This window comes from Macaca fascicularis, chromosome X (assembly GCF_037993035.2).
Source record: "Macaca fascicularis isolate 582-1 chromosome X, T2T-MFA8v1.1".
NCBI classification, from domain to species: Eukaryota; Metazoa; Chordata; class Mammalia; order Primates; family Cercopithecidae; genus Macaca; species Macaca fascicularis.
In genome coordinates, this window is record NC_088395.1 from 142,202,894 (window position 1) to 142,222,812 (window position 19,919).

The window sequence follows — 19,919 nt, forward strand, 5'->3', positions numbered from 1 at the left end:
CTCATGTCTGTAATCCCAGCACTTTGCCAAGGCAGGTGGATCACCTGAGGTCAGAAGTTCGAGACCAGCCTAACCAATATGGTGAACCCCTGTTTCTACTAAAAATACAAAAATTGTTAGCCGGGCGTGGTGGAGTACGACTGTAGTCCCAGCTACTAGGGAGGCTGAGACAGGAGAATTGCTTGAACCCAGGAGGTGGAGGTTGTAGTGAGCCAAGATTGCGCCACTGCACTCCATCCTGGGCAATAAGAGCGAAACTCCGTCTCAAAAAAACAAAGAAACAAAACAAAACAAAAAAATCAAAGATGACTTAAAAGACTGGAGAGACACAAGAATCTTGGATAGGAAGACTCAGCATAGTAAAGATGTCAATTATCCCCCAAATGATCTACAGATTTGACATAATTCTTATCAACATCCCAGTAAATAAAATAAAATAAAAACCAGTTATTGCTCCAAAAGCAATTGAAATACACTTCTTTTTCATCAGGAAAATAGTGTCTAGGTTCTTAAGATGGCCCACAAATGCCCATTTTACCTCCCACAATTCTGCTGAGCTGCAGTTCACACACATTACACTAGCCTACATGTTGGGGCAATTCCCTCTGGAATTGGGGAATTCCACCAATTCCCTCTACTCCTTTAATGAGTATGATTTGCCTAAAAGGCCATGCCAGGAATTTAGAAGTCACCCTAGACCTCGTCCTATCTCACACCTTCTATGTCCAACTGGCCACTAAAGCTTATCATTACTACCCTTCTCAAATCTACCTCACCATGCCGTATTTCCATTGGCTTTTCCTTGATTCACGTCCTGAGTCCTAGTCTCGCTCATTCAAGTCTATGTGCAACCAGATATGATCATTTCTCTCTCTTCCTAAAAGTTCAGTAGCTTCCTATTGTCTGCAGTAGCATTTCTCAAACTGGTAAAAGAGTACCTTCAAAATTAAACAAAAAATTTCAAAAACATCCCCTACATAAATTGAACTGGATTAAACAACGTTTAGCAGGCCTCTCACTAGCAAGGTTGTGCAATCTTACAATGCACAATACTACATATTTTCCTGTCACGAGGAATCGGGGTGGGGGGAGCCCCAACCGGGTTCCAAGGACGAAGTTAAAACTTATTGCAAGACATGTAAGATCCTACAGACTCTGGCCCTGCCTAGTTGTCAATGCCATCTGCCATTCATCAATGATTATCATTCACCCATTACAAACCTTACGTGTCATTCACTTACAACACAATCTGTAGTTCTTCAAAGACCCCTACTGTTTCCTGACTCTAATTCTTTATATACAATATTCCTTCTGCCCAGAATGCCGCCCTTCTCTAACTTAGTCTGGCTGAAGAGCTCCTACTTGCTCTTCCAGGGCCAGCTCAGACTACTAAACTTTGATTGTCCTTTCCACCTCCTAGCAGACGACTCCTTCAACCTTTGTCCTGCCTCTGCAGATATCAGAGCACTTGTCCAACACTACTGAATTTAGAGACTAAAAACCTTAAAGTTTGGGAACCAGACAGGCATCCAGCAGTATAGCTGAATAAAGGAGACAGGGCAAGACTAGGGGAAGAAGGGATGGAATCCCTCTTCTTTATTTGGGCTAAATTTGACAACAAAATAATTTTGTCTTTGGCGTGCTCTTACATCTCATCCCTATCCTCCTTTCCCAGCTCTCCCAATACCCTGTGATATGGTTTGGCTGTGTCCCCACCCAAATCTCATCTTGAATTCCCATGTGTTGTGGGAGGGACCTGGTGGGAGGTAATTGAATCATGGTAGCAGGTCTTTCCCGTGCTGTTCTCATGATAGCAAGTAAGTCTCATGAGATCCGACGGTTTTAAAAAGAGAAGTTTCCAGCAGCATGAAAACAGATTGATACATCCTGTGTTCCCAGGTCCCTTAGTGGCCTCATGTGACTCTATACAACCCCCACCACAGCACTCTTCTTCAGATCAACTACTTGCTCTTCCTCTTAATTAGGAGTCCTTCTGTTCAGAAATTATTTTATTTTATTTTAGACAGAGTCTCACCTTGCTGCCTAGGCTGGAGTGCAGTGGCAGGATCTTGGCTCACTGCAGCCTCCACCTCCCGGGTTCAAGTGATTCTCCTGCCTCAACCTCGCGAGGAGCTGGGATTACAGGCTCCTGCCACCACGTCAGGCTAATTTTTTGTATTTTTAGTAGAGACAGGGTTTCACCACATTGGCCAGGTTGGTTTTGAACTCCTGACCTCAAGTGATCCACCTGCCTCGGCCTCCCAAAGTGCTAGAATTACAGGTGTGAGCCACCACGCCCGGCCCAGAAATTGATACATAAATGAGTGACAGCTTCTCGTGGCTATTAATCTAAGATGAATCGCTAAGAAACAAAATCTAAAAAGAAGTATGGAGAGGATAAGGGTAGCATGCACTGTATCACACAGAAAGGCCTGCTAACAGGTTCTTTGCCTGGAAACTAAGATTAGATCCTCAATGGGCTGAGCAGAAGTCACTCCAGATAATTTTATATTCAATCAACATGTAACACCTAACACGCTCCTACTTGACACAGGTACACTCTTTCCTAAATGCGTTCCATTCCCTCAACTTTCCAAAGTTCCCATAAGGAGTCCTCCTGTGCGCTAGGAATCCAGCACACGCATGATAAAACTCCATCATTCTTTTTTTCATTGTTTTCAACTGGCTACTGTTAAGTGCACCATATGGGCCCTGAGAATGAAGCATTGAAAAAGGCAAATTCCTGGAGTTTACAATCTAGTGGAAGAGACAGATAAGGAAAACAATAAATAAACATGCCATTTTCCTGACAGAAATGAATGCATTCAAGAAAATAAAACAGGGTAATAGGATGAGTAGTGATAGGGCAGGGGAGAGACAGAGTGTGAGAAGGGCTCCTTTAACCAGGATGGCAGAGAAGACCTCTCTGTAGGGAAGACATTTGCATTCTTTTTTCTTTTTCTTTTTCTTTTCTTTTCTTTTTTTTTTTTTTTTTTTTCTGAGATGGAGTTTTGCTCTTGTTGCCCAGGCTGGAGTGCAATGCCACGATCTCTGCTCACTACAACCGCTGCCTCCTGGGTTCAAGCAATTCTCCTGCCTCAGCCTCCCAAGTACCTGGAATTACAGGCACCCGCCACCATGCCCGGCTAACTTTTGTATTTTTAGTAGAGATGGGGTTTCACTATATTGGCCAGGCTGGTCTTGAACTCCTGACCTCGTGTTCCCTCTCCTCAGCCTCCCAAAGTGCTGGGACTACAGGTGTGAGCCACCATGCCTGTCTGACATTTGCATTCTTAATAGAGTTCTATTTGTTTCCTTCCTCACAATGACAACCATAACAACTACATCTGCTGCTGCCACTGAAAATGAAGGTCAGAGTAAACGAGTTGGCTGTATTGGGTTCCTGGTCACCAGGGCTGCTTTTAACTCTGGCCAAGTGTATGTTGTCATCATTGATGACCCTGTCATTGACCTCAACTACATGGTCTACATGTTCCCTTCTGATTCCACCTATGGCAAGTTCCATGGCACACTCAAGGCTGAGAATGGGAAGTTTGTTATCAATGGAAATCCCATCGCCATCTTTCAGGAGCGAGATCCTACCAAAATCAAATGGGGTGATTCCGGCATTGATTATGCTGTGGAGTCCATTGTTGTCTTCACTCCCATGGGGAAGGCTAGGACTCATTTGTGGGGGCGGGGGGAGCCAAAAGGGTCATCATCTCTGCCCCCTTTGCTGATGGTCCCAAGTTTGTGATGGGCATAAACCATGAGAAGTACCCAAACAGCCTCAAGATCATCAGCAATGCCTCCTGCACCACAAGATGCTTAGCCCCCTGGTCAAGATCATCACCTGACCTGCCTTCTGGGAAGACCTGGCAAATATGTTGACATCAAGAAAGTGGTGAGGCAGGCATCTTCACCTGCCTTCAGGAGGGCCCCCTCAAGGTCATCCTGGGCTACACTGAAGCACTAGGTTGTATCCTTTGACTTCAACAGCAACACTCAATATTCTACTTTTGATGCTGGGGCTGGCGTCACCTTGAATGACCACTTTGTCAAACTCATTTCCTGCTATGACAATGAATTTGGCTGCAGCAACAGGGTGGTGGACCTCATGGTTCACATAGCCTCCAAGGTGTAAGAACCCCCAGACTGCCAGCCCCAGCAAGAGCATGACAGGAAGAGACAGGCTGGACTCTCAGCTGTTGGGGAGTTCCTGCCGCACTCAGTCCCCCACCAAACTGGGATCTCCCCTCCTTAACACGATTTTCATGCCAGACCCCCTGAAAAATGGGGGGGGGGCCTAGAGATCCTCACCTTGTCATGTACAATCAATAAAGTCCCCTGTACTCAGCACCTCTGAAAAATCTGATCTCAAGAATTCTTAAGAAATGTAACTCCATGAGATTTATAAGACTTCTTAAGTTCTACAATGAGAATTCCAGTTGTATCAGCAAAAATGTCTGGACACCATAGGTACAGAAAAGTATAAGGCCATACATTAAGATTTTTCTATTGCATTTGAAAATGTATAGTTGTTGGAGTTTTGTGAAAAATTGTAAAAATACAGAAAACTACAGAAAGTTACATCATACTTACGTTCCCATTATCCAGGACTAATGACTGTGAATATTCTGGCATATTAACTTCACATATTTAAAATTTTTATTGTGGAGAATTTCAAACATACATAAAAGTGGAGAAGAGAGTAGAAGGAATAGTATGATCAATCTCCAGGTACCCATCAGTCAACTTCAAAAATGATCTTGCCATGGTGAACATTTTTTCATCTGTTCCCTTACCCATTTCCCTCATAAATTGTTTTGAAGGAAGTCCCATATATTATATAATCTTAACTACAATGTAATCAGTATACATCTGTAAAATATATCTTTGACATCCTCTTCACATTTATAATAGCCTCATGATATCACAATTTTTTTAAGTTTGTTTAAATTTGGTTCCAAATAAGGTCCACACATTGCAATTACTTGATATGTGTCTCTTAATCTGTAAGTTCTCCCGCCATCCCTCTTTTTTTTTTTTTTTTGAGACAGAGTCTCACTCTGTCCCCCAGGCTGGAGTGCAGTGGCACGATCTCGACTCCCTGCAACCTCTGCCTCCCAGGTTCAAGTGATTCTCCTGTCTCAGCCTCCAGAGTAGCTGGGATTACAGGTGCCCACCACCATGCCCAGCTAATTCTTGTATTTTTAGTAGAGACAGGATTTCACTATGTTGGTCAGGCTGGTCTCGAACTCCTGACCTCAGGTGATCCACCCACCTTGGCCTCCCCAAGTGTTGGGATTACAGGCGTGAGCCACTGTGCCTGGCCTCTTTTTTTCCCCTTAAAATGTATTTGTTGAAAAAACTGGCTGTTTATCCTATAGAAGGTTCCACAGTCTGGAGTTTACTACTGCATCCCTGTGGTGTCATTTAACATACTCTTCCGTTGTTTGAATTTCCTGTATGTTGCTGGTTGGATCTAGAAGCTTAACCAGATTTGGGTTTATTTTTTTGGCATGATCACTTCATTGGTGGTGGTGTGTCCTTCCATTAGGAGGTGCAGAGTTGTCATAATGTCTCTGTGTGATGTTAGCAGCTGTTGGTGCTCCACTGGGGGTTGCAAAGTGGTGATACTAGAATTCTGTCATCTCACCTTCATTTATTAGCTGGAATACTTCTATAAAAAGAAATGTCCCCTCACCTACTGTATGTTTCTATAAAAAGGCAGGAAAGATGCTTGATTTCTTCCCTTTACTTACCAGTTTTTAAAAATAATGAGCTGGGGCTGGGCGCAGTGGCTCATGCCTGTAATCCCAGCACTTTGGGAGGCTGAGGCAGGAAGATCTCTTGAGGTTAGGAGTTTGAGACCAGCCTGGCCAACATGATGAAACCCCATCTCTACTAAAAATACAAAAATCAGCTGGGCATGGTGGTACACACCTGTAGTCCCAGCTACTTGGGAGGCTGAGGCAGGAGGTTCACTTGAGCCCCAGAGAGGGGGAGTTGCAGTGAGTCGAGATTATACCACTGCACTGCAGCCAAGGTGACAGAGTGTGATCCTGTCTCCATAATAATAATAATAATAATAATAATAATGCTTGTCCTTAGCACCCTCCAATAGTGAGATTTTTTCCCCATCTCACTACAGGCAGGCTTTCACCCTTCACCATTCCACCTAAATGGCTCTTGTCAAGGTCATCGATGATCCTCATGATGTTCAATCCAATGATATAGCCCTTCATCCTCAACTTAGGTGAAGTGTCAACAGCATTTGACACACTCCTTTTGCAACATTTGTTTTTTCACTTTCTTTCTAGGATAATCTAGAACTGGTTTTCTTCCCATCTCCTTGTCTATCTCCTTTGTTGATTTCTGCTCTTCTGCCTGACTTATTTTTTCTAAATGAGATATAAATCACATACCATAAAATGTAACCTTTCATAGTGTACAATTAAGTGGTTTTTTTTGTATGCTCACAGAGTTGTGCAATCATCACCACTAATTCTAAAACATTGTCATCACGCCAAAAAGTAACCCTTTATGCATTAGCAATCACTCTCCATCCCTACTGCTGGGCCCCTGACAATTATGAATCTACTTTGCATCTGTATGGATTTGCCTATTCTTCTCCTTCACTTCTTAACATTGGAATGCTCCAGAGCTCAATCCCTTTTCCTTTTTATCTATCCTTAGTCCTTGGTGATCTCATTCAGCTCTATGGATTTACATACAATCCACACAGTGATAACGCCAGCATGACTTCTCCCCTTAAACTCTAGATTTGGATACCCAACTGCCTATCTAAATCTGTCCCCATGGATATCTAATAGACACCCCAAACTTAACATGTTTCAAAACTAGCTGCTGATCTCCTAGAACCTGCTCCGCCTGTATAGCCTTCATCACAGATTATGACAATCTTATCCCTCCAGTTGCTCAGGCACCAAAACCTTAGAATCATCTTGGACTCTGTCCTCTCTCATTCACACCCCACATCTACTAAATCAGGAAAGCCTGTTGGCTCTAACTTCAAAATACAGCCAGAATCTGACTATGTCTTACAGCCTCCACTGCTATTACTCTTATCCAAACCACCATCACTTCTCATCTAGTTATTTCAGTGATCTCCCTTCTATCACACTTGTCCCTTCTACAGTTTATTTTCAACCCAGCAAAGGGTGATTCTTTAAATATGAGTTAGGTGATGATGATCATGTTATAATAATACCTATTCCACCTGCTACATGCCAAGCCCTACAAGGCCTTACATGATCTGACCCTGCTACTCTCCCTGTCATTCACTCATTCATTAATTCATTCATACCACTCTATACTGGCCTCCCTGCTGTTCTGAACCACCTCCTCAGCATGCTTCTATTTCAGGGCTCTTGAGTTGCTATTGTCTCTGCCTGAAACACACTTCCCCCAGGTATCATCATGGCTCCTGGCTCACTTATTCATTTCTATTAGGTCTTAGCTCCCTTGTCACCATCTTAGGTGACCAACCCATCCAAAACTGCCTCCCACCCCTAATCCCAGCATTCCTTATTCTCCTGCCCTGCTACATTATTCTCTATAGCAATTATTATCTTCTGACAAACTATGCATTTGACATTTTTGTTGTTTGTTTTCCCTCAGTAGATTTTAAAACATTTTTTTTAAAGAATTATGCAAAAATAGAGATGAGGGTCTCGCTAGGTTGCCTAGGCTGGTCTTGAACTCCTGGGCTCAACTGATCCTCCCACCTCAGCCTCCCAAAGTGCCGAGCCAACCCCGCAGTAGATTTAAGGTCTCCTGTTAAATGATTTTGGTGACTTTCTTCTCTGCTATATTCCCAGCACCTAGAACAGTGTTTCACAAAAAGGTGCCCAATAAATATTAGTTAAATGACTGAATAACAACACCAGTAACCAAGTAACAGACACAAACTGTGTAGTTAGACAACTCACATTCATGATATCACTTCATTTTCATAACAACCCCAGGAAGGTGGACTATTGTCCGTATTTTACAGATGAGGAAACTGAAGAGTTGAGTGAATTTCCTAGATACACACACACCTCTGGTAAGTGCCAGAACGCCAAATCCAGCTTCTACAGGGTCACAGCTGTTCTTGCCTCCTCTCAAAGTGCCTTGCCCCAAAAGATGATTATTCTTTTTTTGAGACGGAGTTTCACTTTTGTCACCCAGGCTGGAGTGCCGTGGCACGATCTCGCCTCACTGCAACCTCCGCCTCCCTGGTTCAAGAGATCCTCCTGCCTCAGTCTCCTGAGTAGCTGGGATTATAGGCATGCACCACCATGCCTCGCTTTTTTTTTTTTTTTTTTGGTATTTTTAGTAGAGATGGGGTTTCACTGTGTTGGCCAGGCTGGTCTCGAACTCCTGAATTCAGGTGATCTGCCTGTCTTGGCCTCCCAAAGTGCTGGGATTACAGGTGTGAGCCACTGGGCCTGGCCAAAAGATGATTACTCTATGGGTGTCTCCAGACTCTTAATGCAAACATGTACGTGGGACCCAAATAATGAGATTTCCATTTTAGGAGCTATCCAAGGGCAGGCAAGGCTTTGGAGGTTTATTTTGCTGTAGTGGCTGTGCATCTTTGGAGGTACAGCCACAAAGGACGAACTTGGTCCTACTCAGACTTCAGAGATAACAGAACTGACAAATGCATCAGTGGGAAAGAACATTGTGACGGGAGTAGGAGATTATTGTTTTTTCTGGAGTGAAAATTGTGTACAGCAGAGGCAATTTATCATGTCGTATCATCACTGAAATTATCTCCCTGCTGCCTGCCAGCCCAGCTTTGCTTCGGTAGCTTCCTTAGTGTTATTTAAGCAAATGAAATATGCTTGCTTTTAGCTTTACTCGTTTACATATTTTGTGCACTGCTTTAGTAAGAGAATGCATTTTAATAACTTTGATGTATCTAATAGTCATAGATATTTGTAACACTATTTTTGCAGTCATATAATAAAAACAAGCATTGCATTCTTGACAGGGTCAGATTGACCATCATTTGTTAGCATATTCCTTTATCTTTGATGTCAACAGCACTAAATTAGATACATTTTAAGCAAAAACACTTCAGCATAAAGACTTGGTGGGTTTTTCACACAGCTGGACTTCAGTTTTGGAGGGTCAAGGAGAGTGCAGTTGAAGAGGATGTTTTTAAAGGGGTCATAATAAGGCCCGTTTTAACGCTGCTTGAAGGACGCAAGATTTTGAAATGGGAGGCCCCATAAATGGACTGGAGAATCGAGACAACATTTGGAACTGGTCTCTTTCCTATGAAAATACAACCTTGGAAGTTGGTATTAGCTCAATTTTATGGAGGCATCTTGGGGAAGTTGCAATAACCTTGCCCCCTGCCTTCTATGTCTCATCCATTTCTAGTTAAAAAATGTTTACAGGCAGCCCCACTGACCACTTTTAAGAGATTGTAAAGAAAAAGTAATGAGTAATGATTGAACATAGGTAGCAGCATGTTTCTTTTCTCAATATCTTTGAAATTCCAACTATCTTGTGCAGGATCTCAGGCATTAGGATTTTTTTTTTATCTTACCTTATTATTTTTGGAGGGTAGGGGTGTGCAGAGTCTCACTCCTTCTCTCAGGCTGGAGTGCTGTGGCGCAATCTCGGCTCACTGTAGCCTCCGCCTCCAGGGTTCAAGTGATTCTCCTGCCTCAGCCTCTTGAGTAGCTGGGATTACAGGCACCTGCCACCACGCCAGCTAACTTTTCTCTTTTTAGTAGAGACGGGGTTTCACCATGTTGACCTGGCTGATCTCAAACACCTGACCTCAAGTTATCCACCTGCCTTGGCCTCCCTAAGTGCTGGGATTACAGGTGTGAGTCACTGCGCCTGGCCTATTTACTTATTATTGTTTTGTAGACAAGGTCTTGTTCTGTCACCCAGGCTCGAGTGCAGTGACGTGATCTCAGCTCACTACCACCTCTGCCTCCCAGGCTCAAGCAGTCTTCCCACTTCAGCTTCCTGATTAGCTGGGACTACAGGCATGTGCCACCACACCCAGCTAAGTTTTGTATTTTTGTTTTTATTTACTTATTTTTATGAGACGAGGTCTCCCTCGGTTGCCTTGGCTGGAGTGCAGTGGTATAACCTCGGCTCACTGCAATGTATGCCCTCTGGGCTCAAGTGATCCTCCTTCCTCAGCCTCCCAAGTAGCTGGGATCACAGGCATGAGCCACCGTGCCTGGCCAAATTTTTGTATTTTTTTGTAGAGATGCTATTTCACCATGTTGCCCAGACTAGTTTCAAACTCGTGAGTTCAAGCAATCCACCTGCCCCAGCCTCCCAAAGTGCTGGTATTATAGGCGTGAACCACTGTGCCCAGCCTTATTTTATTTTTTAAAACTTATTTTAGCAACAGTGTCTTGCTCTGTTGCCCAGGCTGGAGTGTAGTGGTGTGATCATGGCTCACTGCAGCTTCAATCTCCTGAGCTCTAGTGATCTTGCCTTAGCCTCCTAAGTAGCTGAGATTGCAAGGAGTTTTCTTCTTATTACAGAATTCAAGTTGGCATCACCATCACATCTACCTGTAGGTTGAGCTCTGCCCTCCAGAGTGAACAGATATGCTCTCTTCCATATGTCAGCCCTTCCAATATTCAAAATTAAAAAAACCTCCCATGTTCCTTCCTACACTTTCATCTCAAGATCCCCTGTATATAGCAAGGTAAACTTTCTCATTACCATCTTAATTTTTGGTTTATATATCCTTTTAAATTTGTCAGAAACTTTTGGGTAGTGTTTCATCTGGTCTCTAAACCTAAGTCCAGTTATAAAGAAAATAACTGGCCGGGTGCAGTGGCTCACATCTGTAACCTCAGCACTTTGGAAGGTCGAGGCTGCCGGATCACTTGAGGTCGGGAGTTCAAGACCAGCATGGTTGACATGATAAAACCCCGTCTCTACTAAAAATACAAAAATTAACCAGGCGTGGAGGCACATGCTTGTAGTCCCAGCTACTCGGGAGGCTGAGGCAGGAGAATCCCTTGAACTTGGGAGGCAGAGGCTGCAGTGAGCTGAGATCACGCCATTGCACTCCAGTCCGGGTGATGGAGTGAGACCCTATCTCAAAATAAATAAATAAAATGCCATTATATTAAGTGCACAACTATACTGTAAAATAAAATTCAAATGAGGAAACATGACTTCCAAGGACTGTTCACTGACAGAAAATAAAACATTTTGTTTTACAGTTAATTTATTCATTTATACACTGAAATACCTCATGCTTTTCAAAGGAAATATATGCAAAAAAACTTGGGGCAGAAATGAATAAATTGAACCTCAACACTCAGTTGTTTCAGGATATGAAATCTCAAAAATCTTTCTGTAGTGGCTGGTGATTGGCACTTGTGAGAGTTTAGTGTCCTAAAACAAGCTCTCAGACAGATTATCAATGTGTGCATTTTTACACTGAAAATACCACAAAAGGGCTGGGCAAGGTGACTCACGCCTGAAATTCCAGCACTTTGGGAGGCCGAGATGGGTGGATCACTTGAGGCCAGGAGTTTGAGACCAGCCTGCCCAACGTGGTGAAATCCTATCTCTACAAAAAATACAAAAATTAGCTGGGTGTGGTGGCGGGTGCCTGTAGTCCCAGCTACTAGAGAGGCTGAGGCACAAGAATTGCTTGAGCCTGGGAGGCAGAAGCTGCAGTGAGCTGAGATCACGCCACTGCACTCCCGCCTGGGCAACGGAGTGAGACTCCGTCCCAAAATAATAATAATTAAATAAAAGAAAATAACTCATTGACTTTTGCTCAACATTAAAATTGTTATGAATTTAACATTCGAATATTCTAATGAATATTGGAAAGATAGTCAGAAGGCTTTACTTTATTTTCCTAGTTAATAATTCTTTCAACAACCCCATTCTGTCCTACATGAAATAATTAGGATTCAAAGAGATTTGAAAATGATGGGCTGGAACCAACAAGATGAAATATAAGAGATTTTGCATCTGCTAAAGCAGCTTAAATTACATGAACTTTTAAAATTGTCATGTCACATGGCTGACTCACACAAAACTTGTGGTCAACTGAAGCCCCCACGTCTTTCTCTGTGGTGCCAAATAGGTCTTTCTCATGCTCTACTTTAAAAGTACTAGACATTATAGATTATCTTATTGGTTTCAACATATTTTTCTTGCATGTCTGGATTTTAAAAAAAAATTATTAAAGTATAACTTATGTAAAGTGCATAGGTCTTAAGTGTATAGCTTAGCACACACACACACAAACACACATATTTTTTATAAAACCACCACTCAGATCAAGAAACAGAACATTACCAGCATCAAAAAGAGTCCCCTGTGCCTCCTTCCAAGGTTGGTTTTGCCTGTTTTTGAACTTTGTATAAATGGAATCATACAGAATGTACTCATTTGTGAATGGCTTTTTTGTTGCTTGTCTTTGTGTCTGTGAGATTCATCCATACTGTTGCGGATAGCAATAGTTTGCTCTTTTTTATTGCTAAGTAGTAGTTCATTGAATGAATCTATTTTTAAATTTTTTTTTTTTAAATTTTTGAGACAGTGTCACTATCTCACCTAGGCCGGAATGCAGTGGCACGATTTTGGCTCACTGCAGCCTTCACCTCTGGGGCTCAGGCAATCCTCCCACCTCAGCTTCCCGAGTAGCTGGGACCACAGCTGGGTATCACCAAACCTGACTAATTTATTTATTTTTATTTTTTGTAGAGACAGGGTCTCACTATGTTGCCCAGGCTGGTCTTAACCTCCTGGGCTCAAGCCATCTTCCTGCCTTGGCCTCCCAAAGTGCTAGCATTACAGGCATGAGCAACTGCACCTGGCCAAATGAATCTAATGCAATTTGTTTATCCATTCTCCTTGATGAAAATTGTGGATGTTTCCAACTGCTGGCTAATATAAATAATGCTATAATGAACATGCTTGTACACATCTTTTGGCAATACATGGATTTATGTTAGGTATAAACCTGAAATGACACTTGCTGGATCATAGAGTATATGTATGTTTAGCTTTAGTATATATTGTCAAACATTTTAAAAAGCGATTGTGGGCCAGGCACAGTGGCTCACACCTGTAATCCCAGCATCCGGGGGGCTAAAGAGGGCGAATCACTTGAGCTCAGGACTTTGGGACCACCTAGGCAACAAAGTGAGACCCCCATCTCTACAAAAAATACAAAAATTAGCCAGGCATGGTGGCACGTGCATGTAGTCCCAGCTACTTGGGAGGCTGAGGTGGGAGGATGACTCAAAGCCTGAGAGGTAGACGTTGCAGTGAGCCATGATCGCACCACTGCACTCCAGCCTGGGTGACAGAGCTAGGCATTGTCTCAAAAAAAAAAAAAAAAAAGTGATTGTGGTAATTTACACTCTATGATGCTGTTTTATATGTCCTTGGTTAGGCTATACTTTTCAGTTATTCAATCAAACATCAATCTAGGTGTTGCTGTGGAAGTACTTTGTAGATATGGTGAAAGTCCACAGTCAGTTGACTTTAAGCATGAGAGATTATCCTAGATAATCTTGGTGGGCTTGATTCTGTCAGGTGGAAAGCCTTAAAAGAGCAGAGCTGAGGCTTCTCAGAAGAAGAAATTTTGCCTATGGATAGCAGATTCAGCGTATGCCTGAGAGTTCCAGACTGCCCTTTTTGTCAGCCTTCCCTACAGATTTCAGTCTTTGTCTAGCCAGACTCCACAATTGCATAAGCCAATTTCTTGCAATAAGTCTTAAAATATATCTCCTACTGGTTCTTTTTCCCTGGTTGAATCCTGACTGATACAAATTTTGGCATCAGAAATAGGGTGTTGCTGCAACAAGTACCTAAGTATGTGGAAGTGGCTTTGGAATTGGGCAATGGGTAGAGGCTAGAAGAATTTTGAAGAGCATGATAGAAAAATCCTACATTGCCTTGGATAGACTATGGATACAAATATAGATGTTAAAGATTCTGTCAGGAAGGGCTCAAAAGAAAGTCAGGAGCATGGTAGAAAAACCTGTATCTTCTTAGAGAATACATATGTCATTATAAAGAAAATATTGACAAGACACTATACCCTCCCCATTTTTCTTTTCTTTCCTTTTTCTGGGGGGTGGGCAGGGTCTCACTCTGTCATCCAGGCTACAGTGCAGTGGTGCAATCTCAGCTCACTGCAACCTCTGCCTCCTGGGTTCAAGTGATTCTCATGACTCATCCTCCTGAGTAGCTGAGACTACAGGCCTGTGCCACCATGCCTGGCTAATTTTTGGATTTTTAGTAGAGATGATGTTTCAACATGTTGTCCAGGTTGGTCTCGAACTCCTGACCTCAGGTCATCCACCCACCTCAGCCTCCCAAAGTGCTGGGATTACAGGCATGAGCCACCGCACCTGGCTTCATTTTACAAATATAGATAAATCAAAAATTACTTTTTAAAAATGTTCAAGGGATTCACAGGTAAGCAGGAAAAAGAAACAGAGGAATGAGAGATAGAGGGAACAAGGAGAAAATAAATAATAAAACAGCAAATAAAGTATAACAGAGCAATAGTTATATTAATGTAAATGATCTAAATATGCCTATTCTGTTTCTCTGACAAACCCTGGTAATACACTTCCTGTCATTTTAGCTAGCTTATATTAACCAGATACCAAAACAGACAGATAGTACACACACATACACACACACACACCCCACTACACATCAATATTGTTCGTGATAGACACAAAAATCCTTCACAAAATATTAGCAAATAAAATTCAACAATGTACAAAAATAATTACATACCATGAGCAAGTGAAATTGAATCCCATTTTGCAAGGGTGGTTCAATGTCTGAAAATCAACCAATGTAATTCACTATATGAACAGGCTAAAGAAAAATCACATGATCATGATTATGTCAATTGACACTGTAAATGTATTTGACAAAATTTAACACCCATTTATGGTTTAAAACCTCTCAGAAAAATGGGAATAGAAAGAAAATTCCTCAACTTGATACCAAGCAGGTATTAAGTTGGTGCAAAAGTAATTGCTTTTTTATTAAAAGTAATGGCAAACCTGGCCAGGCACGGTGGCTCCCGCCTGTAATCCCAGCACTTTGGGAGGCTGGGGCGGGCAGATCACTTGAGGTCAGGAGTTCGAGATGAGCCTGGCCAACATGCTGAGACCCCATCTCTACTAAAAATACAAAAATTAGCCACGTGTGGTAGCGCACACCTGTAATCCCAGCTACTCAGGAGGCTGAAGCAGAGGAATCTCTTGAACTCGGGAGGCGGTGGAGGTTGCAGTGAGTGGAGATCATGTCACTGCACTCCCCACTCTCAAAAATCAAACAATAAATAAAATAAAATACAAAATAAAAAATAATCACTTTTCTATATATCAGCAATGCACATGTAGAAAAGGAAATTTCTTTCTTTCTTTTTTTTTTTTTTTTGAGACAGGGTCTCGCTCTGTCACCCAGGCTGGAGTGCAATAGCGAGATCTTGGCTCACTGCAAACTCCGCCTCCCGGAGTCACACCATTCTCCTGCCTCAGCCTCCTGAGTAGCTGGGACTACAGGCGCCCACCACCACGCCTGGCTAATTTTTTGTATTTTCGGTAGAGACGGGGTTTCACCGTGTTAGCCAGGATGGTCTCGATCTCCTGACCTCGTGATCCACCTGCCTCGGCCTCCCAAAGTGCTGGGATTACAGGCGTGAGCCACCGCGCCTGGCCGAAAAAGAATTTCAAAACACAATACCATTTAAAATTGCTGCCCAAAAGAAAATCCTTACATATAAATCTAACAAAACGTGTGTAAGACATGTGTGCAGAAGATTCCAAAATTCTGATGAAAAAAAATCAAAGATGGCCAGGCATGGTGGCTCACGCCTGTAATCCCAGCACTTTGGGAGGCCAAGGTGGGCAGATCACCTGAGATCAGGAGTTTGAGACCAGCCTGACCAACATGGTGAAACCCCATCTCTACTAAAAACACGAAACTAGCTGGGCGTGGTGGCACTTGCCTGTAATCCCAGCTACCTGGGAGGCAGCCTGGGCAACAAGAGTGAAAATCTGTCTCAAAACAACAACAACAACAACAGCAGAAAAGAAAAAAAAAACAAAACAAAACAAGAAAGGAAATAATCAAAGATGACTTAAAAGACTGGAGAGACACAAGAGTCTTGGATAGGAAGACTCAGCATAGTAAAGATGTCAATTATCCCCCAAATGATCTACAGATTTAACATAATTCCTATCAGTATCCCAATAAGGTTTTTGTGGATTTAGACAGATGTATTCTAAAATTGAAATGGAAGGGCAAGAACCTTGAATAGCTTAAAACAATTTTGAGGAAGAAGGATAAGGTGGGAGGAATCATTCTACCCAATATTAAGGCTTCCCAGATAGCTGTGGTAATCAATACAGTGTGGTGTTGGTATAAAGATAGTCACATAGACTGGTGTTTAGCGGGAGTAGGGCAGGTATTATCTAAAAAAGTTTCTCTTCCATTAGGGCCATCCTTTTCCTAATCCCTTGGGTAGGGAGAGCAGGCTCTTCTTGGAGCCTTTTTTTTTTTTTTTGGTCTGTGCCTGTTGGAGGTTCCAACTTTCAGGCTTCTCTGGCACCCTGTTTGGAAAATATAAGGGGCCAAAGGGAAACCCAGAAAGCACAGCACCATGTTGTTCCTGAAGCCCCAAGTTCCCTGCCAAGTTAACCTTCTTCTTTCCACCTGTCATAGTTTGTTCAAGCTGTTAGAACAAAACACCATAGACTGAGTGTCTTATAAACAATAGAAATGTATTCCTCCCAGTTCTGGAGGCTAGGAAGTCCAAGATCTAGGTGCCAGCAGATTTAGAGTCTGATGAGGGCCCATTTTCTGGCTCATAGACAGTGCCTTCTCACTATGTCCTCACATGGTAGAATGGGGGAACACGTATCTTCAGGCCACTTTAGTAAGGGCACTAATTCTATTAATGAGGACTCCACCCTCATGACCTGTTCACCTCCTAAAGGCCCCACCTTCTAATGTCATCATCTTGGGGGTTTAGGATTTCAACATTTGAATTTGAGTAGGACACAAACCTTCAGACCACAGCATCACCTTGGAAAGTCTTCATATGTTTGTTTGTTCTGCTATGCCCAGACTTTTTTAGTTGTAAGAAGGGCTTTTTTTTTTTTTTTTTTTTTTTTGAGACAGGAGTCTTGCTCTGTTGCCCAGGCCAGAGTGTAGTGACAGTGGCACGATCTCCGCTCACTGCAACTTCCACCTCCCGGGTTCCAGTGATTCTCGTGCCGGAGCCTCCCGAGTAGCTGGGATTACAGGTGCACACCTAGCTGTTTTGTTTGTTTGCTTGTTTGTTTGCATTTTGTATTTTTAGTAGAGATGGAGTTTCACCATTCGCCATATTGGCCGGGCTGGTCTGGAACTTCTGGCCTCAGGTGATCAACCCGCCTTGGCCTCCCAAAGTGCTGGGATTCCAGGTGTGAGTCACTGTGCCTGGCCCCTTTTGTGGTATTTCCAGTGTAAAAATGCACACATTTATAATCTATCTGAGAGCTTGTTTTAGGACACTAAATGCTCACAAGTGGCCTGTAATCACAGCACTTTGAGAGGCCCAGGTGGTGAATCACCTGAGGTCAGGAGTTGAAGACCAGCCTGGCCAACATGGTGAAACCCCATCTCTACTAAAAATACAAAAAGTTAGCCGGGTGTGGTGGTGCCACCTGTAGTCTCAGCTACTCGGAACACTGAGGCAGGAGAATTGCTTGAACCTGGGAGGTGGAAGTTGCAGTGAGCCGAGATTGTGCACTGCACTCCAGCCTGGGCAACAGAGCAAGACTCTGTCTCAAAAAATAAAAATAAAATAAAATAAAAAATGCTCACAAGTGCCAATCATTGGCCACTACAGAAGGTTGTTTTGGATTTCATGTCCTGAAACAATTAAGTGTTGAGGTTCAATTTATTCAATTCTGTACCAAGTCTTTTGAATACATTTCCTTTGAAAAGTGTGAGGTATTTAAGTGTATAAATGAGGAAATTCGCGGTAAGATTTAATGTTTATTTTCCGGCCATGAACCGCCCTTCACAACAACAGTCATGTTGTCTCATTTGAATTTTATTTTATAGTATAGTTGTGCTTTTAATATGACAGTATTTTTATGTGTTTATTTATTTATTTTGAGATACGGTCTTGCTCTGTCACTCAGGCTGGAGTGCAGTGGTGTGATCTCGGCTCACTCCAACTTCCACCTCCCAGGTTCAAGTGATTCTTCTGCCTCAGCCTCCTGAGTAGCTGGGACTACAGGCAGCACGTGCCACCATGCCTGGCTTACTTATTCTTTTGTATTTTTAGTAGAGACGGGGTTTCATCATGTTGGCTAGGCTGGTCTCGAACTCCTGACCTTAAGTGATCCACCCACCTCAGCCTCCCAGAGTTCTAGGATTACAGGCGTAAGCCACGGTGCTTGGCTGGCTCTTTCATCTTGATAGGACCAGGAAGTCAGATTTCTTTCTGGGCCTTTTTGAAAACTGATGCTGTCATGCAAGGTATTTAACCACCTCTTCCAAGTTTTATGCCACTTCCACATTCAGTTTCTTTTTCTTTTATTTTTTTGAGATGGAGTCTCACTCTGTTGTCCAGGCCGGAGTGCAGTGGCACAATCTGGACTCACTTCAACTTCCGCCTCCCAGGTTCAAGTAATTCTCGTGCCTCAACCTTCTGAGCAGCTGCGATTACAGGCGTGCACCACCAACCCCAGTTCTGGTTTTTTTTTTTTTTTTTTTTGTATTTTTAATAGAGACGAGCTTCGCCATGTTGACCAGGCTGGTCTCGAACTCTTAGCTTCAAGTGATCTGCCCACCTCGGCCTCCCAAAGTGCTGGGATTACAGGCGTGAGCCACCATGCATGACCCAATTTCTAGTCTTCATTCCAGTTACTGATAAGAAATGTTGAGCTTAACAAACAAAGAAGTAGTTTACCCTGCTTACTAACCCTTCTTTCACTTTTTGTGCTTTATTCCTAGTCTATGTCCTGCCTTTCACAGTTTCCTGGCCAATACTCCCAATTCTACATACTAGCTCTAATTTGTCTATTCCTTGATTATTCTGCTTCTGTGATTTTTATTCCTGGTCCACCACAGAATAGCACTGCCAGTAACCCCATTTACACTTAAAGTATATAAAAAAGCTCTTGGTTACATAAAAATAATCTGGTGATGGTGTCTATATACATTAATGTTTGGGAACACCATTTAACTTAGGGGATTTACACACACACACATAAATGTAGTCATGTGCCATGTAAAGATGGGGATGAAACCACCTTTGCAAAAATTATAACAGTGAGAAGATTATGACAGTGAAAGAGATCTAATTTAACCAACCCCCATTTTCCTTTAACATCTAAACTGCCCTTAGTCATCTCTGGGCTTTGACCAAGCTAACTTGGGGAGAAATTTACTATTTATTTATTTATTTATTTATTTATTTATTTATTTAGAGATGGAGTCTCACCTTGTTGCCCAGGGTGGAGTGCAGTGGCGCAATCTTGGCTCACTGCAACCTCCACCTCCTGGGTTCAAGTGATTCTCCTGCCTCAGCTTCCTGAGTAGCTGGGACTACAGGCATGTACCACCATGCCCAGCTAATTTTTGTACTTTTAGTAGAGACAGGGTTTCACCATGTTGGCCAGGATGGTCTCGATCTCTTGACCTTGTGATCTGCCTGCCTCAGTCTCCCAAAGTGCTGGGATTATGGGCGTGAGCCACTGCGCCCAGTCAAAATTTAGTATATACTTTAAATGGTAATAACCCTTCCCCCAAAACTAAACTGCCTTTGTAAAGCTAGTGAAAGACCACCAGGTTAGGAGGATGAGAGGAGACTGAATTCTGCTAAAGTGTGGATATAAACGATTACCACCCATTTTTCCTGA